At 44.9% G+C, this 24,931-nt stretch overlaps 16 non-coding genes across 16 annotated transcripts; all 16 read right to left on the reverse strand.

Annotated features, from left to right (window-relative positions):
• Positions 1-3,263: 3,263 nt before the first annotated feature.
• Positions 3,264-3,454, reverse strand: LOC141236289 (U2 spliceosomal RNA). Its single transcript, XR_012301980.1, has one exon. It is a non-coding gene; the product is annotated as a U2 spliceosomal RNA (small nuclear RNA).
• A 1,112-nt stretch (positions 3,455-4,566) lies between these two features.
• Positions 4,567-4,757, reverse strand: LOC141236051 (U2 spliceosomal RNA). The gene has a single exon (XR_012301747.1). It is a non-coding gene; the product is annotated as a U2 spliceosomal RNA (small nuclear RNA).
• A 1,115-nt stretch (positions 4,758-5,872) lies between these two features.
• Positions 5,873-6,063, reverse strand: LOC141236052 (U2 spliceosomal RNA). Its single transcript, XR_012301748.1, has one exon. It is a non-coding gene; the product is annotated as a U2 spliceosomal RNA (small nuclear RNA).
• Positions 6,064-7,178: 1,115 nt separating this feature from the next.
• Positions 7,179-7,369, reverse strand: LOC141236290 (U2 spliceosomal RNA). The gene has a single exon (XR_012301981.1). It is a non-coding gene; the product is annotated as a U2 spliceosomal RNA (small nuclear RNA).
• Positions 7,370-8,484: 1,115 nt separating this feature from the next.
• On the reverse strand, positions 8,485-8,675 carry LOC141236053 (U2 spliceosomal RNA). The gene has a single exon (XR_012301749.1). It is a non-coding gene; the product is annotated as a U2 spliceosomal RNA (small nuclear RNA).
• A 1,115-nt stretch (positions 8,676-9,790) lies between these two features.
• LOC141236054 (U2 spliceosomal RNA) lies at positions 9,791-9,981 on the reverse strand. Its single transcript, XR_012301750.1, has one exon. It is a non-coding gene; the product is annotated as a U2 spliceosomal RNA (small nuclear RNA).
• A 1,115-nt stretch (positions 9,982-11,096) lies between these two features.
• LOC141236259 (U2 spliceosomal RNA) lies at positions 11,097-11,287 on the reverse strand. Its single transcript, XR_012301951.1, has one exon. It is a non-coding gene; the product is annotated as a U2 spliceosomal RNA (small nuclear RNA).
• Positions 11,288-12,402: 1,115 nt separating this feature from the next.
• On the reverse strand, positions 12,403-12,593 carry LOC141236055 (U2 spliceosomal RNA). The gene has a single exon (XR_012301751.1). It is a non-coding gene; the product is annotated as a U2 spliceosomal RNA (small nuclear RNA).
• A 1,115-nt stretch (positions 12,594-13,708) lies between these two features.
• On the reverse strand, positions 13,709-13,899 carry LOC141236056 (U2 spliceosomal RNA). The gene has a single exon (XR_012301752.1). It is a non-coding gene; the product is annotated as a U2 spliceosomal RNA (small nuclear RNA).
• A 1,115-nt stretch (positions 13,900-15,014) lies between these two features.
• LOC141236303 (U2 spliceosomal RNA) lies at positions 15,015-15,205 on the reverse strand. The gene has a single exon (XR_012301993.1). It is a non-coding gene; the product is annotated as a U2 spliceosomal RNA (small nuclear RNA).
• Positions 15,206-16,320: 1,115 nt separating this feature from the next.
• LOC141236300 (U2 spliceosomal RNA) lies at positions 16,321-16,511 on the reverse strand. The gene has a single exon (XR_012301990.1). It is a non-coding gene; the product is annotated as a U2 spliceosomal RNA (small nuclear RNA).
• Positions 16,512-17,626: 1,115 nt separating this feature from the next.
• LOC141236058 (U2 spliceosomal RNA) lies at positions 17,627-17,817 on the reverse strand. The gene has a single exon (XR_012301754.1). It is a non-coding gene; the product is annotated as a U2 spliceosomal RNA (small nuclear RNA).
• A 1,115-nt stretch (positions 17,818-18,932) lies between these two features.
• LOC141236059 (U2 spliceosomal RNA) lies at positions 18,933-19,123 on the reverse strand. The gene has a single exon (XR_012301755.1). It is a non-coding gene; the product is annotated as a U2 spliceosomal RNA (small nuclear RNA).
• Positions 19,124-20,238: 1,115 nt separating this feature from the next.
• On the reverse strand, positions 20,239-20,429 carry LOC141236060 (U2 spliceosomal RNA). The gene has a single exon (XR_012301756.1). It is a non-coding gene; the product is annotated as a U2 spliceosomal RNA (small nuclear RNA).
• Positions 20,430-21,544: 1,115 nt separating this feature from the next.
• LOC141236061 (U2 spliceosomal RNA) lies at positions 21,545-21,735 on the reverse strand. Its single transcript, XR_012301757.1, has one exon. It is a non-coding gene; the product is annotated as a U2 spliceosomal RNA (small nuclear RNA).
• Positions 21,736-22,850: 1,115 nt separating this feature from the next.
• On the reverse strand, positions 22,851-23,042 carry LOC141236363 (U2 spliceosomal RNA). Its single transcript, XR_012302037.1, has one exon. It is a non-coding gene; the product is annotated as a U2 spliceosomal RNA (small nuclear RNA).
• Between the last annotated feature and the right edge of the window lie 1,889 nt (positions 23,043-24,931).

Consider the following 24,931-nt stretch of genomic DNA (forward strand, 5'->3'; position numbering starts at 1 on the left):
GGCAAGACACAATTGAAATCCCCACAGAACATCAGAGGCGATGAACCAGGTAGGTAATATTGCACATCTTCAAACAACTGATGTCTCTCTTCCTTCACCGGAGAAGCATAAATGTTCAAAAGTCTAAAGTCCACACCTTTAAAACTAATATTTAAGAAAAGAGCACGTCCAGAAGAAATGTCCACAAAAGAGTTGATTTTAAAGTCATGCGACCTAAACAGCACTCCAATGCCAGAGGAACGATTTTCATTATCTCCGGACCAGATAGAGGGCCCATGAGGCCAATCTTTTCTTAAATCTGCATAATTCATATCAAAGTCAATGTTACATTCTTGCAAACAAAAGACATCACAGTCCACTGTTGACAGGTAGGAAAACAAAGCAGCCCTTCTTTTAGAGCCCCTTATACTCCTCACATTGAGCGAGGCTACTTTAATTGATGAGGTCATGATAGGATAGTTCAGGTCACACTACTGTCAGAATCAGACATAAAGCCCACCGATGTTAACGGGCTCTGCACTTCTGAGTCCGAAAAAGAAATGTTTATAGGGTCTGAAGGCCTTGGCTCCTCAGGAGGGGCAGCGGGAGCCATTGGCTTGTATTGCAGAAGACTTGGTTTTAATGGACACTTCTTGGAAGTCTCCCTGGCCACATTCTCATCAGACCTATCATCTGTTTTCCTTTTCCTACGAGTTTCCAGCTCCATTGCTTCTTCCTCCGAGCTAAATGTCCCGATTTCAGCAGAGGGACTCCCCTCCACCACCATATCACCCGGATCAGAATCAGCAGCCCAGTCCTTAGATGAAGCTTCCCTCCTCTCAGGACGGACAGGTTTCTCAGCTGGAGGTTTCTGCATAGACGTGGGCTTATGCGCAGCAGGAATAGGAGAACTGGCAGGTTTTCCCTGTGCAGCAGGCACTGAAGTGCTTGTGGACCCGCCTACAGGGGGTTGTGTTCGCACAGTAGATACAGGAACACCGGTGGGACCCCCCTTAGCAGCAGGAGCAGGAGGGTTGGTTGGCTTCCTCTGTGCAGCAGGTGCAGACGTACCACCTGATGTACTAGCAGGCTTGGTCTGTGGAGCAGGTACTGGAGAGCTAGAAGACTGCCCCCGCGCTGTAGACGCACCCGCAGGAGCAGGAACAGCAGAGGGTTGCCTCTGCCCCCCGGGAGCAGATGGAGGCACACGGGCAGGTTGCTTTGCCAGCGTTTCAGCATAGGTTTCCGCCTTTTTCTTCAAAGGACACTCCCGGAAGGAGTGACCTGGGACCCGGCAGATGTTGCACACCATCTCATTGGTACAGTCCATTGTGGCATGTCCATGCTTGTAGCACTTCTTACAGATTGCCACCTCCTCCTTGCAGTTCTCATAAGTGTGACCGAAACACATGCATTTCCGGCAGAAGAGGGGCATGTCCGGGTAGAAGAGGCGCCCCCGCTCCCTACCGATCAGGAAACTTGACGGAGGATGACGCTGACCACCAATGCCATTTGGATCTTCACAAAATTTAACAAAAAATTTATGCTTTCCCGTCCAGAGGTTTTCCTCATTCATGACCTTGTGGGAATACCGCAGTTCTGGGAAATAGTTTTGAAGAAAGCAAATAATATTAACTAAGGGAACATGAGGGTTGCTCATCTGAACCACGAGCGGCTTCTCTCCACCGGAGTAAAGGATGACAAAGGTGAGTCCTTTAAGATCCTCATCTGAAAGGTGCAGGTGAATCTGGCGGAAGAGGTTCTGGCACGCATACTCCGACTCCAGAGTCAAAGTGAAGGAACCGGGACGATCTTGAAGGGCCAGGATGTCTTCCCTCTTTACTCCTAGGATCTCCAGCAGCACTCTCCTCACGAAAAACTTCAAGGTCATCTTCTCCTTGGATGCATCGTCCACTTCGATCTTGAAAGAGTTCTTGATGCGAAGGTCACCAGCTCTGGCATAGCGCACTGCGGCCGCTACTGCTGATGCCATCTTCAAAAGGTAGATAGGGTCGATCGCCTTCTTGGTTTCTTTGCGTATCTGCCCCCTAAAGCAGCATGAGGCTTAAGACGGCTTTTACACCGCCGATGCCTCAAGGCCAAGGGCACGATTGGCTTAGAATCCTTCTGGCAAGATGTGGTATCTTAGCCAAAAGGCCGAGAAGCGATAACCAGAATTGGTTTCAAACTACGGAGCCACCCAAGGATCCTGAAAAGTCCATTTGTGGAGATGAGCTCCTGGACTCCCGTTAAGAAGACATGTTGTCAACCTCTAGATCCCTTACATGCCTGCACTTTTCGGCTTGCTGCTGCTGCAATCCACGCGTTTTAGATCTGCATAACTCCACCTCTTTAAACACAGCACCTTCACCCCCTGCTGTTCCCACCCGCCTCAACACCGTTGGAAGGGAGGAGAACCAATTAAGGCGGGGGGTGGGGTGGAACGAGCAGCTGTCTACCCTTAGCCGGAGGGCTCCTGATTACATACCTCTCCTGCTGCTGCTGCTGCTGGCTGTCCAGCAGCAGACTGAAGGTGGCTGCTGCTGTGCACAGGTATATAAAGGCTCAGAGCCTATTATGACACGCGCAGCCAGCGTTCCATTGCCACATTCCATCTACTGCAGGCAGGATACCTGGCTGGCTGAATGTCGCTGAGAAGCTCACAGAGACCGCCATAAGCAACAGTTTAACAGAATGCCACAGACTAATCAACCAAACTTTTTGGGTTGGGTTCTCTTTTATAGTCTGCAGGCATTAAATGAAAGAAGTCAGTGTTCCAGCAGAAGGAGACAACGTTTCAGAAAAGGCATTGTAGCAAACCAAAAAAGAAATTTTAAGCGCAGCAGAGTAACCAGCGCACATACCTGTTAGCTCAGGTGAGTTTAAAAGGCTGCTGTTGATAACAAGGGCATTTGCTAAATAGATGGTGTGTGTGCAACAATATACTGAAAGGTCAATTATATTGTGCAGCTTATCTCACCACCTGTAGTTATTTAGGTGAAAGCTCCAAAATGCTTGCCTAATATGTCTGTTTATCCAAAAGGAAGTAAAAAGGGAGAGCTAGAAAGATAGCATTGCATCACATTACATGGCAATGCAATGCACAGTTGCTGAAGTTGAACCAAAATGAGCTTGTAATCTGGCTTCTGCAACTTTGAACATGAAAAATCCAATGAGGAGAAGAAAAGCAAAGCCAAAGAGTCCATCCCAAAATCCGACAAACAAGCAAAATGAACAAAAAACATTGAATTCAATTCTTTCTGATTTTAGAAACTGCATTAAAGAAGGGGTGCACCGGTCCTGGAGATACTGCAATACCAGGTCAATGCGTGGAGTGGACAGAGCAAGCTCTTTTTCCATCTCCCTGTTCTAAAAATCCATTTAATATATGGTCCCCAGATAGGGGACGTATCAGATATTAAACTGATAAGAACAGACACTACACTTGATCTTAGCCAAAAGGCCGAGAAGCGATAACCAGAATTGGTTTCAAACTACGGAGCCACCCAAGGATCCTGAAAAGTCCATTTGTGGAGATGAGCTCCTGGACTCCCGTTAAGAAGACATGTTGTCAACCTCTAGATCCCTTACATGCCTGCACTTTTCGGCTTGCTGCTGCTGCAATCCACACGTTTTAGATCTGCATAACTCCACCTCTTTAAACACAGCACCTTCACCCCCTGCTGTTCCCACCCGCCTCAACACCGTTGGAAGGGAGGAGAACCAATTAAGGCGGGGGGTGGGGTGGAACGAGCAGCTGTCTACCCTTAGCAGGAGGGCTCCTGATTACATACCTCTCCTGCTGCTGCTGCTGGCTGTCCAGCAGCAGACTGAAGGTGGCTGCTGCTGTGCACAGGTATATAAAGGCTCAGAGCCTATTATGACACGCGCAGCCAGCGTTCCATTGCCACATTCCATCTACTGCAGGCAGGATACCTGGCTGGCTGAATGTCGCTGAGAAGCTCACAGAGACCGCCATAAGCAACAGTTTAACAGAATGCCACAGACTAATCAACCAAACTTTTTGGGTTGGGTTCTCTTTTATAGTCTGCAGGCATTAAATGAAAGAAGTCAGTGTTCCAGCAGAAGGAGACAACGTTTCAGAAAAGGCATTGTAGCAAACCAAAAAAGAAATTTTAAGCGCAGCAGAGTAACCAGCGCACATACCTGTTAGCTCAGGTGAGTTTAAAAGGCTGCTGTTGATAACAAGGGCATTTGCTAAATAGATGGTGTGTGTGCAACAATATACTGAAAGGTCAATTATATTGTGCAGCTTATCTCACCACCTGTAGTTATTTAGGTGAAAGCTCCAAAATGCTTGCCTAATATGTCTGTTTATCCAAAAGGAAGTAAAAAGGGAGAGCTAGAAAGATAGCATTGCATCACATTACATGGCAACGCAATGCACAGTTGCTGAAGTTGAACCAAAATGAGCTTGTAATCTGGCTTCTGCAACTTTGAACATGAAAAATCCAATGAGGAGAAGAAAAGCAAAGCCAAAGTGTCCATCCCAAAATCCGACAAACAAGCAAAATGAACAAAAAACATTGAATTCAATTCTTTCTGATTTTAGAAACTGCATTAAAGAAGGGGTGCACCGGTCCTGGAGATACTGCAATACCAGGTCAATGCGTGGAGTGGACAGAGCAAGCTCTTTTTCCATCTCCCTGTTCTAAAAATCCATTTAATATATGGTCCCCAGATAGGGGACGTATCAGATATTAAACTGATAAGAACAGATACTACACTTGATCTTAGCCAAAAGGCCGAGAAGCGATAACCAGAATTGGTTTCAAACTACGGAGCCACCCAAGGATCCTGAAAAGTCCATTTGTGGAGATGAGCTCCTGGACTCCCGTTAAGAAGACATGTTGTCAACCTCTAGATCCCTTACATGCCTGCACTTTTCGGCTTGCTGCTGCTGCAATCCACGCGTTTTAGATCTGCATAACTCCACCTCTTTAAACACAGCACCTTCACCCCCTGCTGTTCCCACCCGCCTCAACACCGTTGGAAGGGAGGAGAACCAATTAAGGCGGGGGGTGGGGTGGAACGAGCAGCTGTCTACCCTTAGCAGGAGGGCTCCTGATTACATACCTCTCCTGCTGCTGCTGCTGCTGGCTGTCCAGCAGCAGACTGAAGGTGGCTGCTGCTGTGCACAGGTATATAAAGGCTCAGAGCCTATTATGACACGCGCAGCCAGCGTTCCATTGCCACATTCCATCTACTGCAGGCAGGATACCTGGCTGGCTGAATGTCGCTGAGAAGCTCACAGAGACCGCCATAAGCAACAGTTTAACAGAATGCCACAGACTAATCAACCAAACTTTTTGGGTTGGGTTCTCTTTTATAGTCTGCAGGCATTAAATGAAAGAAGTCAGTGTTCCAGCAGAAGGAGACAACGTTTCAGAAAAGGCATTGTAGCAAACCAAAAAATAAATTTTAAGCGCAGCAGAGTAACCAGCGCACATACCTGTTAGCTCAGGTGAGTTTAAAAGGCTGCTGTTGATAACAAGGGCATTTGCTAAATAGATGGTGTGTGTGCAACAATATACTGAAAGGTCAATTATATTGTGCAGCTTATCTCACCACCTGTAGTTATTTAGGTGAAAGCTCCAAAATGCTTGCCTAATATGTCTGTTTATCCAAAAGGAAGTAAAAAGGGAGAGCTAGAAAGATAGCATTGCATCACATTACATGGCAATGCAATGCACAGTTGCTGAAGTTGAACCAAAATGAGCTTGTAATCTGGCTTCTGCAACTTTGAACATGAAAAATCCAATGAGGAGAAGAAAAGCAAAGCCAAAGAGTCCATCCCAAAATCCGACAAACAAGCAAAATGAACAAAAAACATTGAATTCAATTCTTTCTGATTTTAGAAACTGCATTAAAGAAGGGGTGCACCGGTCCTGGAGATACTGCAATACCAGGTCAATGCGTGGAGTGGACAGAGCAAGCTCTTTTTCCATCTCCCTGTTCTAAAAATCCATTTAATATATGGTCCCCAGATAGGGGACGTATCAGATATTAAACTGATAAGAACAGATACTACACTTGATCTTAGCCAAAAGGCCGAGAAGCGATAACCAGAATTGGTTTCAAACTACGGAGCCACCCAAGGATCCTGAAAAGTCCATTTGTGGAGATGAGCTCCTGGACTCCCGTTAAGAAGACATGTTGTCAACCTCTAGATCCCTTACATGCCTGCACTTTTCGGCTTGCTGCTGCTGCAATCCACGCGTTTTAGATCTGCATAACTCCACCTCTTTAAACACAGCACCTTCACCCCCTGCTGTTCCCACCCGCCTCAACACCGTTGGAAGGGAGGAGAACCAATTAAGGCGGGGGGTGGGGTGGAACGAGCAGCTGTCTACCCTTAGCAGGAGGGCTCCTGATTACATACCTCTCCTGCTGCTGCTGCTGCTGGCTGTCCAGCAGCAGACTGAAGGTGGCTGCTGCTGTGCACAGGTATATAAAGGCTCAGAGCCTATTATGACACGCGCAGCCAGCGTTCCATTGCCACATTCCATCTACTGCAGGCAGGATACCTGGCTGGCTGAATGTCGCTGAGAAGCTCACAGAGACCGCCATAAGCAACAGTTTAACAGAATGCCACAGACTAATCAACCAAACTTTTTGGGTTGGGTTCTCTTTTATAGTCTGCAGGCATTAAATGAAAGAAGTCAGTGTTCCAGCAGAAGGAGACAACGTTTCAGAAAAGGCATTGTAGCAAACCAAAAAATAAATTTTAAGCGCAGCAGAGTAACCAGCGCACATACCTGTTAGCTCAGGTGAGTTTAAAAGGCTGCTGTTGATAACAAGGGCATTTGCTAAATAGATGGTGTGTGTGCAACAATATACTGAAAGGTCAATTATATTGTGCAGCTTATCTCACCACCTGTAGTTATTTAGGTGAAAGCTCCAAAATGCTTGCCTAATATGTCTGTTTATCCAAAAGGAAGTAAAAAGGGAGAGCTAGAAAGATAGCATTGCATCACATTACATGGCAATGCAATGCACAGTTGCTGAAGTTGAACCAAAATGAGCTTGTAATCTGGCTTCTGCAACTTTGAACATGAAAAATCCAATGAGGAGAAGAAAAGCAAAGCCAAAGAGTCCATCCCAAAATCCGACAAACAAGCAAAATGAACAAAAAACATTGAATTCAATTCTTTCTGATTTTAGAAACTGCATTAAAGAAGGGGTGCACCGGTCCTGGAGATACTGCAATACCAGGTCAATGCGTGGAGTGGACAGAGCAAGCTCTTTTTCCATCTCCCTGTTCTAAAAATCCATTTAATATATGGTCCCCAGATAGGGGACGTATCAGATATTAAACTGATAAGAACAGACACTACACTTGATCTTAGCCAAAAGGCCGAGAAGCGATAACCAGAATTGGTTTCAAACTACGGAGCCACCCAAGGATCCTGAAAAGTCGATTTGTGGAGATGAGCTCCTGGACTCCCGTTAAGAAGACATGTTGTCAACCTCTAGATCCCTTACATGCCTGCACTTTTCGGCTTGCTGCTGCTGCAATCCACGCGTTTTAGATCTGCATAACTCCACCTCTTTAAACACAGCACCTTCACCCCCTGCTGTTCCCACCCGCCTCAACACCGTTGGAAGGGAGGAGAACCAATTAAGGCGGGGGGTGGGGTGGAACGAGCAGCTGTCTACCCTTAGCAGGAGGGCTCCTGATTACATACCTCTCCTGCTGCTGCTGCTGCTGGCTGTCCAGCAGCAGACTGAAGGTGGCTGCTGCTGTGCACAGGTATATAAAGGCTCAGAGCCTATTATGACACGCGCAGCCAGCGTTCCATTGCCACATTCCATCTACTGCAGGCAGGATACCTGGCTGGCTGAATGTCGCTGAGAAGCTCACAGAGACCGCCATAAGCAACAGTTTAACAGAATGCCACAGACTAATCAACCAAACTTTTTGGGTTGGGTGCTCTTTTATAGTCTGCAGGCATTAAATGAAAGAAGTCAGTGTTCCAGCAGAAGGAGACAACGTTTCAGAAAAGGCATTGTAGCAAACCAAAAAAGAAATTTTAAGCGCAGCAGAGTAACCAGCGCACATACCTGTTAGCTCAGGTGAGTTTAAAAGGCTGCTGTTGATAACAAGGGCATTTGCTAAATAGATGGTGTGTGTGCAACAATATACTGAAAGGTCAATTATATTGTGCAGCTTATCTCACCACCTGTAGTTATTTAGGTGAAAGCTCCAAAATGCTTGCCTAATATGTCTGTTTATCCAAAAGGAAGTAAAAAGGGAGAGCTAGAAAGATAGCATTGCATCACATTACATGGCAATGCAATGCACAGTTGCTGAAGTTGAACCAAAATGAGCTTGTAATCTGGCTTCTGCAACTTTGAACATGAAAAATCCAATGAGGAGAAGAAAAGCAAAGCCAAAGAGTCCATCCCAAAATCCGACAAACAAGCAAAATGAACAAAAAACATTGAATTCAATTCTTTCTGATTTTAGAAACTGCATTAAAGAAGGGGTGCACCGGTCCTGGAGATACTGCAATACCAGGTCAATGCGTGGAGTGGACAGAGCAAGCTCTTTTTCCATCTCCCTGTTCTAAAAATCCATTTAATATATGGTCCCCAGATAGGGGACGTATCAGATATTAAACTGATAAGAACAGATACTACACTTGATCTTAGCCAAAAGGCCGAGAAGCGATAACCAGAATTGGTTTCAAACTACGGAGCCACCCAAGGATCCTGAAAAGTCCATTTGTGGAGATGAGCTCCTGGACTCCCGTTAAGAAGACATGTTGTCAACCTCTAGATCCCTTACATGCCTGCACTTTTCGGCTTGCTGCTGCTGCAATCCACGCGTTTTAGATCTGCATAACTCCACCTCTTTAAACACAGCACCTTCACCCCCTGCTGTTCCCACCCGCCTCAACACCGTTGGAAGGGAGGAGAACCAATTAAGGCGGGGGGTGGGGTGGAACGAGCAGCTGTCTACCCTTAGCAGGAGGGCTCCTGATTACATACCTCTCCTGCTGCTGCTGCTGCTGGCTGTCCAGCAGCAGACTGAAGGTGGCTGCTGCTGTGCACAGGTATATAAAGGCTCAGAGCCTATTATGACACGCGCAGCCAGCGTTCCATTGCCACATTCCATCTACTGCAGGCAGGATACCTGGCTGGCTGAATGTCGCTGAGAAGCTCACAGAGACCGCCATAAGCAACAGTTTAACAGAATGCCACAGACTAATCAACCAAACTTTTTGGGTTGGGTTCTCTTTTATAGTCTGCAGGCATTAAATGAAAGAAGTCAGTGTTCCAGCAGAAGGAGACAACGTTTCAGAAAAGGCATTGTAGCAAACCAAAAAAGAAATTTTAAGCGCAGCAGAGTAACCAGCGCACATACCTGTTAGCTCAGGTGAGTTTAAAAGGCTGCTGTTGATAACAAGGGCATTTGCTAAATAGATGGTGTGTGTGCAACAATATACTGAAAGGTCAATTATATTGTGCAGCTTATCTCACCACCTGTAGTTATTTAGGTGAAAGCTCCAAAATGCTTGCCTAATATGTCTGTTTATCCAAAAGGAAGTAAAAAGGGAGAGCTAGAAAGATAGCATTGCATCACATTACATGGCAATGCAATGCACAGTTGCTGAAGTTGAACCAAAATGAGCTTGTAATCTGGCTTCTGCAACTTTGAACATGAAAAATCCAATGAGGAGAAGAAAAGCAAAGCCAAAGAGTCCATCCCAAAATCCGACAAACAAGCAAAATGAACAAAAAACATTGAATTCAATTCTTTCTGATTTTAGAAACTGCATTAAAGAAGGGGTGCACCGGTCCTGGAGATACTGCAATACCAGGTCAATGCGTGGAGTGGACAGAGCAAGCTCTTTTTCCATCTCCCTGTTCTAAAAATCCATTTAATATATGGTCCCCAGATAGGGGACGTATCAGATATTAAACTGATAAGAACAGATACTACACTTGATCTTAGCCAAAAGGCCGAGAAGCGATAACCAGAATTGGTTTCAAACTACGGAGCCACCCAAGGATCCTGAAAAGTCCATTTGTGGAGATGAGCTCCTGGACTCCCGTTAAGAAGACATGTTGTCAACCTCTAGATCCCTTACATGCCTGCACTTTTCGGCTTGCTGCTGCTGCAATCCACGCGTTTTAGATCTGCATAACTCCACCTCTTTAAACACAGCACCTTCACCCCCTGCTGTTCCCACCCGCCTCAACACCGTTGGAAGGGAGGAGAACCAATTAAGGCGGGGGGTGGGGTGGAACGAGCAGCTGTCTACCCTTAGCAGGAGGGCTCCTGATTACATACCTCTCCTGCTGCTGCTGCTGCTGGCTGTCCAGCAGCAGACTGAAGGTGGCTGCTGCTGTGCACAGGTATATAAAGGCTCAGAGCCTATTATGACACGCGCAGCCAGCGTTCCATTGCCACATTCCATCTACTGCAGGCAGGATACCTGGCTGGCTGAATGTCGCTGAGAAGCTCACAGAGACCGCCATAAGCAACAGTTTAACAGAATGCCACAGACTAATCAACCAAACTTTTTGGGTTGGGTTCTCTTTTATAGTCTGCAGGCATTAAATGAAAGAAGTCAGTGTTCCAGCAGAAGGAGACAACGTTTCAGAAAAGGCATTGTAGCAAACCAAAAAATAAATTTTAAGCGCAGCAGAGTAACCAGCGCACATACCTGTTAGCTCAGGTGAGTTTAAAAGGCTGCTGTTGATAACAAGGGCATTTGCTAAATAGATGGTGTGTGTGCAACAATATACTGAAAGGTCAATTATATTGTGCAGCTTATCTCACCACCTGTAGTTATTTAGGTGAAAGCTCCAAAATGCTTGCCTAATATGTCTGTTTATCCAAAAGGAAGTAAAAAGGGAGAGCTAGAAAGATAGCATTGCATCACATTACATGGCAATGCAATGCACAGTTGCTGAAGTTGAACCAAAATGAGCTTGTAATCTGGCTTCTGCATCTTTGAACATGAAAAATCCAATGAGGAGAAGAAAAGCAAAGCCAAAGAGTCCATCCCAAAATCCGACAAACAAGCAAAATGAACAAAAAACATTGAATTCAATTCTTTCTGATTTTAGAAACTGCATTAAAGAAGGGGTGCACCGGTCCTGGAGATACTGCAATACCAGGTCAATGCGTGGAGTGGACAGAGCAAGCTCTTTTTCCATCTCCCTGTTCTAAAAATCCATTTAATACATGGTCCCCAGATAGGGGACGTATCAGATATTAAACTGATAAGAACAGATACTACACTTGATCTTAGCCAAAAGGCCGAGAAGCGATAACCAGAATTGGTTTCAAACTACGGAGCCACCCAAGGATCCTGAAAAGTCCATTTGTGGAGATGAGCTCCTGGACTCCCGTTAAGAAGACATGTTGTCAACCTCTAGATCCCTTACATGCCTGCACTTTTCGGCTTGCTGCTGCTGCAATCCACGCGTTTTAGATCTGCATAACTCCACCTCTTTAAACACAGCACCTTCACCCCCTGCTGTTCCCACCCGCCTCAACACCGTTGGAAGGGAGGAGAACCAATTAAGGCGGGGGGTGGGGTGGAACGAGCAGCTGTCTACCCTTAGCAGGAGGGCTCCTGATTACATACCTCTCCTGCTGCTGCTGCTGCTGGCTGTCCAGCAGCAGACTGAAGGTGGCTGCTGCTGTGCACAGGTATATAAAGGCTCAGAGCCTATTATGACACGCGCAGCCAGCGTTCCATTGCCACATTCCATCTACTGCAGGCAGGATACCTGGCTGGCTGAATGTCGCTGAGAAGCTCACAGAGACCGCCATAAGCAACAGTTTAACAGAATGCCACAGACTAATCAACCAAACTTTTTGGGTTGGGTTCTCTTTTATAGTCTGCAGGCATTAAATGAAAGAAGTCAGTGTTCCAGCAGAAGGAGACAACGTTTCAGAAAAGGCATTGTAGCAAACCAAAAAAGAAATTTTAAGCGCAGCAGAGTAACCAGCGCACATACCTGTTAGCTCAGGTGAGTTTAAAAGGCTGCTGTTGATAACAAGGGCATTTGCTAAATAGATGGTGTGTGTGCAACAATATACTGAAAGGTCAATTATATTGTGCAGCTTATCTCACCACCTGTAGTTATTTAGGTGAAAGCTCCAAAATGCTTGCCTAATATGTCTGTTTATCCAAAAGGAAGTAAAAAGGGAGAGCTAAAGAGATAGCATTGCATCACATTACATGGCAATGCAATGCACAGTTGCTGAAGTTGAACCAAAATGAGCTTGTAATCTGGCTTCTGCAACTTTGAACATGAAAAATCCAATGAGGAGAAGAAAAGCAAAGCCAAAGAGTCCATCCCAAAATCCGACAAACAAGCAAAATGAACAAAAAACATTGAATTCAATTCTTTCTGATTTTAGAAACTGCATTAAAGAAGGGGTGCACCGGTCCTGGAGATACTGCAATACCAGGTCAATGCGTGGAGTGGACAGAGCAAGCTCTTTTTCCATCTCCCTGTTCTAAAAATCCATTTAATATATGGTCCCCAGATAGGGGACGTATCAGATATTAAACTGATAAGAACAGATACTACACTTGATCTTAGCCAAAAGGCCGAGAAGCGATAACCAGAATTGGTTTCAAACTACGGAGCCACCCAAGGATCCTGAAAAGTCCATTTGTGGAGATGAGCTCCTGGACTCCCGTTAAGAAGACATGTTGTCAACCTCTAGATCCCTTACATGCCTGCACTTTTCGGCTTGCTGCTGCTGCAATCCACGCGTTTTAGATCTGCATAACTCCACCTCTTTAAACACAGCACCTTCACCCCCTGCTGTTCCCACCCGCCTCAACACCGTTGGAAGGGAGGAGAACCAATTAAGGCGGGGGGTGGGGTGGAACGAGCAGCTGTCTACCCTTAGCAGGAGGGCTCCTGATTACATACCTCTCCTGCTGCTGCTGCTGCTGGCTGTCCAGCAGCAGACTGAAGGTGGCTGCTGCTGTGCACAGGTATATAAAGGCTCAGAGCCTATTATGACACGCGCAGCCAGCGTTCCATTGCCACATTCCATCTACTGCAGGCAGGATACCTGGCTGGCTGAATGTCGCTGAGAAGCTCACAGAGACCGCCATAAGCAACAGTTTAACAGAATGCCACAGACTAATCAACCAAACTTTTTGGGTTGGGTTCTCTTTTATAGTCTGCAGGCATTAAATGAAAGAAGTCAGTGTTCCAGCAGAAGGAGACAACGTTTCAGAAAAGGCATTGTAGCAAACCAAAAAAGAAATTTTAAGCGCAGCAGAGTAACCAGCGCACATACCTGTTAGCTCAGGTGAGTTTAAAAGGCTGCTGTTGATAACAAGGGCATTTGCTAAATAGATGGTGTGTGTGCAACAATATACTGAAAGGTCAATTATATTGTGCAGCTTATCTCACCACCTGTAGTTATTTAGGTGAAAGCTCCAAAATGCTTGCCTAATATGTCTGTTTATCCAAAAGGAAGTAAAAAGGGAGAGCTAGAAAGATAGCATTGCATCACATTACATGGCAATGCAATGCACAGTTGCTGAAGTTGAACCAAAATGAGCTTGTAATCTGGCTTCTGCAACTTTGAACATGAAAAATCCAATGAGGAGAAGAAAAGCAAAGCCAAAGAGTCCATCCCAAAATCCGACAAACAAGCAAAATGAACAAAAAACATTGAATTCAATTCTTTCTGATTTTAGAAACTGCATTAAAGAAGGGGTGCACCGGTCCTGGAGATACTGCAATACCAGGTCAATGCGTGGAGTGGACAGAGCAAGCTCTTTTTCCATCTCCCTGTTCTAAAAATCCATTTAATATATGGTCCCCAGATAGGGGACGTATCAGATATTAAACTGATAAGAACAGATACTACACTTGATCTTAGCCAAAAGGCCGAGAAGCGATAACCAGAATTGGTTTCAAACTACGGAGCCACCCAAGGATCCTGAAAAGTCCATTTGTGGAGATGAGCTCCTGGACTCCCGTTAAGAAGACATGTTGTCAACCTCTAGATCCCTTACATGCCTGCACTTTTCGGCTTGCTGCTGCTGCAATCCACGCGTTTTAGATCTGCATAACTCCACCTCTTTAAACACAGCACCTTCACCCCCTGCTGTTCCCACCCGCCTCAACACCATTGGAAGGGAGGAGAACCAATTAAGGCGGGGGGTGGGGTGGAACGAGCAGCTGTCTACCCTTAGCAGGAGGGCTCCTGATTACATACCTCTCCTGCTGCTGCTGCTGCTGGCTGTCCAGCAGCAGACTGAAGGTGGCTGCTGCTGTGCACAGGTATATAAAGGCTCAGAGCCTATTATGACACGCGCAGACAGCGTTCCATTGCCACATTCCATCTACTGCAGGCAGGATACCTGGCTGGCTGAATGTCGCTGAGAAGCTCACAGAGACCGCCATAAGCAACAGTTTAACAGAATGCCACAGACTAATCAACCAAACTTTTTGGGTTGGGTTCTCTTTTATAGTCTGCAGGCATTAAATGAAAGAAGTCAGTGTTCCAGCAGAAGGAGACAACGTTTCAGAAAAGGCATTGTAGCAAACCAAAAAAGAAATTTTAAGCGCAGCAGAGTAACCAGCGCACATACCTGTTAGCTCAGGTGAGTTTAAAAGGCTGCTGTTGATAACAAGGGCATTTGCTAAATAGATGGTGTGTGTGCAACAATATACTGAAAGGTCAATTATATTGTGCAGCTTATCTCACCACCTGTAGATATTTAGGTGAAAGCTCCAAAATGCTTGCCTAATATGTCTGTTTATCCAAAAGGAAGTAAAAAGGGAGAGCTAGAAAGATAGCATTGCATCACATTACATGGCAATGCAATGCACAGTTGCTGAAGTTGAACCAAAATGAGCTTGTAATCTGGCTTCTGCAACTTTGAACATGAAAAATCCAATGAGGAGAAGAAAAGCAAAGCCAAAGAGTCCATCCCAAAATCCGACAAACAAGCAAAATGAACAAAAAACATTGAATTCAATTCTTTCTGATTTTAGAAACTGCATTAAAGAAGGGGTGCACCGGTCCTGGAGATACTGCAATACCAGGTCAATGCGTGGAGTGGACAGAGCAAGCTCTTTTTCCATCTCCCTGTTCTAAAAATCCATTTAATACATGGTCCCCAGATAGGGGACGTATCAGATATTAAACTGATAAGAACAGATACTAAACTTGATCTTAGCCAAAAGGCCAAGAAGCGATAACCAGAATTGGTTTCAAACTACGGAGCCACCCAAGGATCCTGAAAAGTCCATTTGTGGAGATGAGCTCCTGGACTCCCGTTAAGAAGACATGTTGTCAACCTCTAGATCCCTTACATGCCTGCACTTTTCGGCTTGCTGCTGCTGCAATCCACGCGTTTTAGATCTGCATAACTCCACCTCTTTAAACACAGCACCTTCACCCCCTGCTGTTCCCACCCGCCTCAACACCGTTGGAAGGGAGGAGAACCAATTAAGGCGGGGGGTGGGGTGGAACGAGCAGCTGTCTACCCTTAGCAGGAGGGCTCCTGATTACATACCTCTCCTGCTGCTGCTGCTGCTGGCTGTCCAGCAGCAGACTGAAGGTGGCTGCTGCTGTGCACAGGTATATAAAGGCTCAGAGCCTATTATGACACGCGCAGCCAGCGTTCCATTGCCACATTCCATCTACTGCAGGAAGGATACCTGGCTGGCTGAATGTCGCTGAGAAGCTCACAGAGACCGCCATAAGCAACAGTTTAACAGAATGCCACAGACTAATCAACCAAACTTTTTGGGTTGGGTTCTCTTTTATAGTCTGCAGGCATTAAATGAAAGAAGTCAGTGTTCCAGCAGAAGGAGACAACGTTTCAGAAAAGGCATTGTAGCAAACCAAAAAAGAAATTTTAAGCGCAGCAGAGTAACCAGCGCACATACCTGTTAGCTCAGGTGAGTTTAAAAGGCTGCTGTTGATAACAAGGGCATTTGCTAAATAGATGGTGTGTGTGCAACAATATACTGAAAGGTCAATTATATTGTGCAGCTTATCTCACCACCTGTAGTTATTTAGGTGAAAGCTCCAAAATGCTTGCCTAATATGTCTGTTTATCCAAAAGGAAGTAAAAAGGGAGAGCTAAAGAGATAGCATTGCATCACATTACATGGCAATACAATGCACAGTTGCTGAAGTTGAACCAAAATGAGCTTGTAATCTGGCTTCTGCAACTTTGAACATGAAAAATCCAATGAGGAGAAGAAAAGCAAAGCCAAAGAGTCCATCCCAAAATCCGACAAACAAGCAAAATGAACAAAAAACATTGAATTCAATTCTTTCTGATTTTAGAAACTGCATTAAAGAAGGGGTGCACCGGTCCTGGAGATACTGCAATACCAGGTCAATGCGTGGAGTGGACAGAGCAAGCTCTTTTTCCATCTCCCTGATCTAAAAATCCATTTAATACATGGTCCCCAGATAGGGGACGTATCAGATATTAAACTGATAAGAACAGATACTAAACTTGATCTTAGCCAAAAGGCCGAGAAGCGATAACCAGAATTGGTTTCAAACTACGGAGCCACCCAAGGATCCTGAAAAGTCCATTTGTGGAGATGAGCTCCTGGACTCCCGTTAAGAAGACATGTTGTCAACCTCTAGATCCCTTACATGCCTGCACTTTTCGGCTTGCTGCTGCTGCAATCCACGCGTTTTAGATCTGCATAACTCCACCTCTTTAAACACAGCACCTTCACCCCCTGCTGTTCCCACCCGCCTCAACACCGTTGGAAGGGAGGAGAACCAATTAAGGCGGGGGGTGGGGTGGAACGAGCAGCTGTCTACCCTTAGCAGGAGGGCTCCTGATTACATACCTCTCCTGCTGCTGCTGCTGCTGGCTGTCCAGCAGCAGACTGAAGGTGGCTGCTGCTGTGCACAGGTATATAAAGGCTCAGAGCCTATTATGACACGCGCAGCCAGCGTTCCATTGCCACATTCCATCTACTGCAGGAAGGATACCTGGCTGGCTGAATGTCGCTGAGAAGCTCACAGAGACCGCCATAAGCAACAGTTTAACAGAATGCCACAGACTAATCAACCAAACTTTTTGGGTTGGGTTCTCTTTTATAGTCTGCAGGCATTAAATGAAAGAAGTCAGTGTTCCAGCAGAAGGAGACAACGTTTCAGAAAAGGCATTGTAGCAAACCAAAAAAGAAATTTTAAGCGCAGCAGAGTAACCAGCGCACATACCTGTTAGCTCAGGTGAGTTTAAAAGGCTGCTGTTGATAACAAGGGCATTTGCTAAATAGATGGTGTGTGTGCAACAATATACTGAAAGGTCAATTATATTGTGCAGCTTATCTCACCACCTGTAGTTATTTAGGTGAAAGCTCCAAAATGCTTGCCTAATATGTCTGTTTATCCAAAAGGAAGTAAAAAGGGAGAGCTAAAGAGATAGCATTGCATCACATTACATGGCAATGCAATGCACAGTTGCTGAAGTTGAACCAAAATGAGCTTGTAATCTGGCTTCTGCAACTTTGAACATGAAAAATCCAATGAGGAGAAGAAAAGCAAAGCCAAAGAGTCCATCCCAAAATCCGACAAACAAGCAAAATGAACAAAAAACATTGAATTCAATTCTTTCTGATTTTAGAAACTGCATTAAAGAAGGGGTGCACCGGTCCTGGAGATACTGCAATACCAGGTCAATGCGTGGAGTGGACAGAGCAAGCTCTTTTTCCATCTCCCTGTTCTAAAAATCCATTTAATATATGGTCCCCAGATAGGGGACGTATCAGATATTAAACTGATAAGAACAGATACTACACTTGATCTTAGCCAAAAGGCCGAGAAGCGATAACCAGAATTGGTTTCAAACTACGGAGCCACCCAAGGATCCTGAAAAGTCCATTTGTGGAGATGAGCTCCTGGACTCCCGTTAAGAAGACATGTTGTCAACCTCTAGATCCCTTACATGCCTGCACTTTTCGGCTTGCTGCTGCTGCAATCCACGCGTTTTAAATCTGCATAACTCCACCTCTTTAAACACAGCACCTTCACCCCCTGCTGTTCCCACCCGCCTCAACACCGTTGGAAGGGAGGAGAACCAATTAAGGCGGGGGGTGGGGTGGAACGAGCAGCTGTCTACCCTTAGCAGGAGGGCTACTGATTACATACCTCTCCTGCTGCTGCTGCTGCTGGCTGTCCAGCAGCAGACTGAAGGTGGCTGCTGCTGTGCACAGGTATATAAAGGCTCAGAGCCTATTATGACACGCGCAGCCAGCGTTCCATTGCCACATTCCATCTACTGCAGGCAGGATACCTGGCTGGCTGAATGTCGCTGAGAAGCTCACAGAGACCGCCATAAGCAACAGTTTAACAGAATGCCACAGACTAATCAACCAAACTTTTTGGGTTGGGTTCTCTTTTATAGTCTGCAGGCATTAAATGAAAGAAGTCAGTGTTCCAGCAGAAGGAGACAACGTTTCAGAAAAGGCATTGTAGCAAACCAAAAAAGAAATTTTAAGCGCAGCAGAGTAACCAGCGCACATACCTGTTAGCTCAGGTGAGTTTAAAAGGCTGCTGTTGATAACAAGGGCATTTGCTAAATAGATGGTGTGTGTGCAACAATATACTGAAAGGTCAATTATATTGTGCAGCTTATCTCACCACCTGTAGTTATTTAGGTGAAAGCTCCAAAATGCTTGCCTAATATGTCTGTTTATCCAAAAGGAAGTAAAAAGGGAGAGCTAGAAAGATAGCATTGCATCACATTACATGGCAATGCAATGCACAGTTGCTGAAGTTGAACCAAAATGAGCTTGTAATCTGGCTTCTGCAACTTTGAACATGAAAAATCCAATGAGGAGAAGAAAAGCAAAGCCAAAGAGTCCATCCCAAAATCCGACAAACAAGCAAAATGAACAAAAAACATTGAATTCAATTCTTTCTGATTTTAGAAACTGCATTAAAGAAGGGGTGCACCGGTCCTGGAGATACTGCAATACCAGGTCAATGCGTGGAGTGGACAGAGCAAGCTCTTTTTCCATCTCCCTGTTCTAAAAATCCATTTAATATATGGTCCCCAGATAGGGGACGTATCAGATATTAAACTGATAAGAACAGATACTACACTTGATCTTAGCCAAAAGGCCGAGAAGCGATAACCAGAATTGGTTTCAAACTACGGAGCCACCCAAGGATCCTGAAAAGTCCATTTGTGGAGATGAGCTCCTGGACTCCCGTTAAGAAGACATGTTGTCAACCTCTAGATCCCTTACATGCCTGCACTTTTCGGCTTGCTGCTGCTGCAATCCACGCGTTTTAAATCTGCATAACTCCACCTCTTTAAACACAGCACCTTCACCCCCTGCTGTTCCCACCCGCCTCAACACCGTTGGAAGGGAGGAGAACCAATTAAGGCGGGGGGTGGGGTGGAACGAGCAGCTGTCTACCCTTAGCAGGAGGGCTCCTGATTACATACCTCTCCTGCTGCTGCTGCTGCTGGCTGTCCAGCAGCAGACTGAAGGTGGCTGCTGCTGTGCACAGGTATATAAAGGCTCAGAGCCTATTATGACACGCGCAGCCAGCGTTCCATTGCCACATTCCATCTACTGCAGGCAGGATACCTGGCTGGCTGAATGTCGCTGAGAAGCTCACAGAGACCGCCATAAGCAACAGTTTAACAGAATGCCACAGACTAATCAACCAAACTTTTTGGGTTGGGTTCTCTTTTATAGTCTGCAGGCATTAAATGAAAGAAGTCAGTGTTCCAGCAGAAGGAGACAACGTTTCAGAAAAGGCATTGTAGCAAACCAAAAAAGAAATTTTAAGCGCAGCAGAGTAACCAGCGCACATACCTGTTAGCTCAGGTGAGTTTAAAAGGCTGCTGTTGATAACAAGGGCATTTGCTAAATAGATGGTGTGTGTGCAACAATATACTGAAAGGTCAATTATATTGTGCAGCTTATCTCACCACCTGTAGTTATTTAGGTGAAAGCTCCAAAATGCTTGCCTAATATGTCTGTTTATCCAAAAGGAAGTAAAAAGGGAGAGCTAGAAAGATAGCATTGCATCACATTACATGGCAATGCAATGCACAGTTGCTGAAGTTGAACCAAAATGAGCTTGTAATCTGGCTTCTGCAACTTTGAACATGAAAAATCCAATGAGGAGAAGAAAAGCAAAGCCAAAGAGTCCATCCCAAAATCCGACAAACAAGCAAAATGAACAAAAAACATTGAATTCAATTCTTTCTGATTTTAGAAACTGCATTAAAGAAGGGGTGCACCGGTCCTGGAGATACTGCAATACCAGGTCAATGCGTGGAGTGGACAGAGCAAGCTCTTTTTCCATCTCCCTGTTCTAAAAATCCATTTAATATATGGTCCCCAGATAGGGGACGTATCAGATATTAAACTGATAAGAACAGATACTACACTTGATCTTAGCCAAAAGGCCGAGAAGCGATAACCAGAATTGGTTTCAAACTACGGAGCCACCCAAGGATCCTGAAAAGTCCATTTGTGGAGATGAGCTCCTGGACTCCCGTTAAGAAGACATGTTGTCAACCTCTAGATCCCTTACATGCCTGCACTTTTCGGCTTGCTGCTGCTGCAATCCACGCGTTTTAGATCTGCATAACTCCACCTCTTTAAACACAGCACCTTCACCCCCTGCTGTTCCCACCCGCCTCAACACCGTTGGAAGGGAGGAGAACCAATTAAGGCGGGGGGTGGGGTGGAACGAGCAGCTGTCTACCCTTAGCAGGAGGGCTCCTGATTACATACCTCTCCTGCTGCTGCTGCTGCTGGCTGTCCAGCAGCAGACTGAAGGTGGCTGCTGCTGTGCACAGGTATATAAAGGCTCAGAGCCTATTATGACACGCGCAGCCAGCGTTCCATTGCCACATTCCATCTACTGCAGGCAGGATACCTGGCTGGCTGAATGTCGCTGAGAAGCTCACAGAGACCGCCATAAGCAACAGTTTAACAGAATGCCACAGACTAATCAACCAAACTTTTTGGGTTGGGTTCTCTTTTATAGTCTGCAGGCATTAAATGAAAGAAGTCAGTGTTCCAGCAGAAGGAGACAACGTTTCAGAAAAGGCATTGTAGCAAACCAAAAAAGAAATTTTAAGCGCAGCAGAGTAACCAGCGCACATACCTGTTAGCTCAGGTGAGTTTAAAAGGCTGCTGTTGATAACAAGGGCATTTGCTAAATAGATGGTGTGTGTGCAACAATATACTGAAAGGTCAATTATATTGTGCAGCTTATCTCACCACCTGTAGTTATTTAGGTGAAAGCTCCAAAATGCTTGCCTAATATGTCTGTTTATCCAAAAGGAAGTAAAAAGGGAGAGCTAGAAAGATAGCATTGCATCACATTACATGGCAATGCAATGCACAGTTGCTGAAGTTGAACCAAAATGAGCTTGTAATCTGGCTTCTGCAACTTTGAACATGAAAAATCCAATGAGGAGAAGAAAAGCAAAGCCAAAGAGTCCATCCCAAAATCCGACAAACAAGCAAAATGAACAAAAAACATTGAATTCAATTCTTTCTGATTTTAGAAACTGCATTAAAGAAGGGGTGCACCGGTCCTGGAGATACTGCAATACCAGGTCAATGCGTGGAGTGGACAGAGCAAGCTCTTTTTCCATCTCCCTGTTCTAAAAATCCATTTAATATATGGTCCCCAGATAGGGGACGTATCAGATATTAAACTGATAAGAACAGATACTACACTTGATCTTAGCCAAAAGGCCGAGAAGCGATAACCAGAATTGGTTTCAAACTACGGAGCCACCCAAGGATCCTGAAAAGTCCATTTGTGGAGATGAGCTCCTGGACTCCCGTTAAGAAGACATGTTGTCAACCTCTAGATCCCTTACATGCCTGCACTTTTCGGCTTGCTGCTGCTGCAATCCACGCGTTTTAGATCTGCATAACTCCACCTCTTTAAACACAGCACCTTCACCCCCTGCTGTTCCCACCCGCCTCAACACCGTTGGAAGGGAGGAGAACCAATTAAGGCGGGGGGTGGGGTGGAACGAGCAGCTGTCTACCCTTAGCAGGAGGGCTCCTGATTACATATCTCTCCTGCTGCTGCTGCTGCTGGCTGTCCAGCAGCAGACTGAAGGTGGCTGCTGCTGTGCACAGGTATATAAAGGCTCAGAGCCTATTATGACACGCGCAGCCAGCGTTCCATTGCCACATTCCATCTACTGCAGGCAGGATACCTGGCTGCCTGAATGTCGCTGAGAAGCTCACAGAGACCGCCATAAGCAACAGTTTAACAGAATGCCACAGACTAATCAACCAAACTTTTTGGGTTGGGTTCTCTTTTATAGTCTGCAGGCATTAAATGAAAGAAGTCAGTGTTCCAGCAGAAGGAGACAACGTTAAAGAAAAGGCATTGTAGCAAACCAAAAAAGAAATTTTAAGCGCAGCAGAGTAACCAGCGCACATACCTGTTAGCTCAGGTGAGTTTAAAAGGCTGCTGTTGATAACAAGGGCATTTGCTAAATAGATGGTGTGTGTGCAACAATATACTGAAAGGTCAATTATATTGTGCCGCTTATCTCACCACCTGTAGTTATTTAGGTGAAAGCTCCAAAATGCTTGCCTAATATGTCTGTTTATCCAAAAGGAAGTAAAAAGGGAGGGCTAGAAAGATAGCATTGCATCACATTACATGGCAATGCAATGCACAGTTGCTGAAGTTGAACCAAAATGAGCTTGTAATCTGGCTTCTGCAACTTTGAACATGAAAAATCCAATGAGGAGAAGAAAAGCAAAGCCAAAGAGTCCATCCCAAAATCCGACAAACAAGCAAAATGAACAAAAAACATTGAATTCAATTCTTTCTGATTTTAGAAACTGCATTAAAGAAGGGGTGCACCGGTCCTGGAGATACTGCAATACCAGGTCAATGCGTGGAGTGGACAGAGCAAGCTCTTTTTCCATCTCCCTGTTCTAAAAATCCATTTAATATATGGTCCCCAGATAGGGGACGTATCAGATATTAAACTGATAAGAACAGATTTTTTTTTTTTTTTTTTTTTTTTTTTTTTTTAAACCATTCAGGTTAGTTTTATAGCAAATCAGTAGGATATACCAAAACTGTTGCAAAAAAAACTTCTCATCATCATGGCCATATTTATTAAGCATAAAGTAACCTAATATTACAGAAAGAAGAACATCTTATTAATATAAACCAAAAGATCACTGAAATTTTACAATATGCCTCCACTTTTTAAATTTCCATATTCCCTCGGCATCTGTTCCACCACCGCTACTACTATCCATCTTGTAAATCAAAAATAGCCTAGAAAGAATAATCCTAATACATTCATTTACTGTAATTGATTTCCTTTTAAATACACAAAGATTCCTCACATCCCACAAACTTTCTAACACACAAGCCATAATTAACCACAAAACTCTCTCCTTTACACGTCCACTTGCACCAATACCAAACATAACCACACGCCAATCCACAAAAGTCACTCCTGCCAAACTCCTACACAACCCCCCTACACATTTCCACACGTCTTGCGCAAAATCACAATTCCACATCAGATGCATAACCGTCTCACAACCATTACATCCATCTCTTGGACAAACATCCGACCTAATCAAACCTCTCTTCTTTTGAACGTCTCTCACTGGAAGAATATTGTGAAACGCCATCCACACTACATCCTTCTGTTTGTTGGACATCCCATACATACCCAACTTTCTCCAAGCATCCGCAACCTCATTCCCTCTCAAACCAACAATATTAGACTCGACCTCATTTGCACACAATTTCCTATACACCCTCTTAGTCATTCTAAACTCATCCACCGGCACACTCAGCAAATCATACTTCTTGACAAACTTCTCAATCACCTCATACCACACCGGACACTTAAAAGACACAGGCACTCTCGCATCCCTCTTTCTCCAACCTAACCCATACAACATCCATCCTGCAGAATAACTTGCCATACATGCACCCTTATTACCTTTACCCAACAATACCACAATCGTCTTAATATAATGGAGCCCTAAAAAAACCTCAACATTAGGAAATCCCAAACCACCATGCTGGCAGGCCTTATAAAGGCTTTCCCTCTTCAGCTTCTCCATCTTGCTGCACCAGAAAAAGGAAAAAATCATTTTCTCAACTCTCTTCACTTTCCTAAAAGGGGATGGAAAAATTATGGCCACAAAAAGCAGAATGGGTAAGATCACTGCTTTGATAACTAGAACTTTGCCCCGCAAAGAAAGATCTCTCATTCTCCAAAAATTCAATTTTCGCTCAACACGCATACCACACTCGTCCCAACTCTCATTTCCTTTCAGATCATCATTGAAAAATACCCCTAAAACCTTAATTGCACTCTCCTCATACTTAACACCTTCCATACGAATACTGTCATCTCCAAAGCATTTGAAACTACACTTAGTCCAGTTAACTCTAAAACCTGATGCACCACAGAAAAAATCCAAAAGCAACCTCACCCTACTCATTGAAGCCATACTTTCACTCACCATCACAACATCATCCATGTAACCTAACACCTTCACATGCTTACCACCACTCCCAGGCACTAACAATCCTCTCATCATTTTCTCACGTCTCACTAAACACAGCAAAGGCTCAATCACACATACAAACAAGACAGGGGACATAGGGCACCCCTGTCTTACACCAGACCTAATCATCACTTTGTCAGACAACCATCCATTCACTAAAAACTCACTTGACACATAATCATATAAAGACTTAACTCCATTCAGAAAAACCCTAGGGAAACCCATCCTCTCCAATACTTTAAACAGAAACACATGCGAAACTCTATCAAAAGCCTTTTCGAAATCAATTGCTAACACCATACACTTCTGCTTTCTAGTCTTACAATCCCCAAGCATATCCCTTAACAATAACAAATTATCACTTATACTCCGACCAGGCACGGCACAC

This window comes from Phyllobates terribilis, unplaced genomic scaffold (assembly GCF_046119375.1).
Source record: "Phyllobates terribilis strain yellow unplaced genomic scaffold, ASM4611937v1 Scaffold_693__1_contigs__length_808095, whole genome shotgun sequence".
NCBI lineage: Eukaryota > Metazoa > Chordata > Amphibia > Anura > Dendrobatidae > Phyllobates > Phyllobates terribilis.